We start from the raw sequence: 1733 nt of genomic DNA on the forward strand, positions 1-1733 counted from the left end.
TGTCTTTGAGAAAGAAATCAGTAAAAAGACTTTTACTATTCTTTGCAAATAAAGCGAGCAATCCTAGCTTTTGAGAGGCTGAGGCAGGAGGATTTTGAGTTGCAGGCTGGCCTAGTCTAATAGCAAGATCCTGTCTCAAAATTCAGTAAGTAATTAAAATAAACACAGCAAAGGCATTTATTCTCCTAGGGCTCCAAGGTGTTCTACCGTATTTCACAGAAATTACTGCGTTTAATCTTCCTCAGATTTTGTTAACTCAAAGAACATTTTTGAGAAGCCTGCAAGAGGCCTTAGAAACACTGAATTAGTCTACAAATGTGCCCAACACAGAGGTCATAAATTCTTTATAAGGATCCAACTAAAATAAAGACAGAAAAGAAATAACTATTCTTGCCACTAAAAATAATAGCTAAAAAGACACATTTCTCAACAATATTTGATAAGAACTTGTCCAAAGAGGTCTTCTAGGCAGGGTGATTGGCAGTCAGCAGATCACTCAGGAGCTCCTGAGGTTTGTAAAAGCTGCTTCCACGGAACAAAGCGGAGTAGATTTTTAAGGCAAATATGCAGCGTGGTCAAGAAATACGAGTGTTTAAACTTTTTTTAAAGTTACTATAGTGTGACACATTGCCACGAGTCACCCTCCAAACGCTCCCTGTGACTTCGAACACACTTGTCCCACTGTGCTTGCCGCTTCCTGAAGCGGTTCTGGAAGCGCTTTCTCATGAATGGCTTTGGGTGTGCCGTCCTGGCTGCCTCGATGCCCTGAACTGATCCAAAACTTCCCCCTGCGGGGATCATTTTGAGTTTGAGGACGAGGCAGAAGTCTTGCTGTGCCAGATCAGGGAGGTAAGGGGAATGAGGACACACACCGCCCACTGTTGTGGATTTCTGAGCCTGCTTTTCCCTTGGACGGCACTCAGCAGCAGCCTTCCCCACATTTCTTATTGCACCTGGTAAGACAGGAAAGAGGACTTCTAGGCCTGCTTCGGAAAGTGGCCAGAATGAAGGGATCAGTGTGTTTGAAGTGAGGGGAGGATTTTGAGGAGGTTAATAGCAGTGTGTCTTTTACTGTGATGAGTCTTTTTAAGATGCGAGCTTCACCTTCTGTTGTGATCAGCCCTCGCCCATGCAGCAGACAGAGTTTCTGGAGACTGGGGGCAGGCAGCTGGAGGACAAGTGAGGTGCTGGGTCCTCAGGAGATGGAGGGAGGAGAAGATGACATGGGGCAGGGCAGGACTCCCCTCCCCAGGGCTCTGGCCCCGGCCGGTGTGATCCAGGTGGGAAGTGTGAATACTGAGGGCCTGGTGACAGCCCTGGGGAGGTGCCTGTCTGTCCAAAGAAAGGCCTGATACTCTCTTTGTGTTTTTTGTGTTTCTAGGAGCTATCCACATTTACGTGAGGCCAATAGCCTCCATGATACAAACAATCGTGGAAGCATCTAGATGAGCCTCGCTCTGTGCCCATGTGATGCCAGGTGCCAGGGCAGTGTGTAGCCAGCGATGGCCCTTCTTTCACTGAGTTTGTTAAGGTTAGGGCACCTAAATTGGTGACAGACTGAGCTTTCCTTATTTTTGCCATTTTCTTCTCTTTTCTGTTGAAAAAGCATAATGTGTGATTTTCTATATAAAATGTCATTCTTGGGTGACACCTTCCCCTCCCCCCAAAAAAGAGTGGCTGTGGGACCTATGAAAATTGTCTGCTCCATCAAAGCAGTGAAAAACTGGTAAAAA

This window comes from Fukomys damarensis, unplaced genomic scaffold (genome assembly GCF_012274545.1).
Source record: "Fukomys damarensis isolate Sample0158 unplaced genomic scaffold, DMR_v1.0_HiC HiC_scaffold_17, whole genome shotgun sequence".
Taxonomy (NCBI): Eukaryota; Metazoa; Chordata; class Mammalia; order Rodentia; family Bathyergidae; genus Fukomys; species Fukomys damarensis.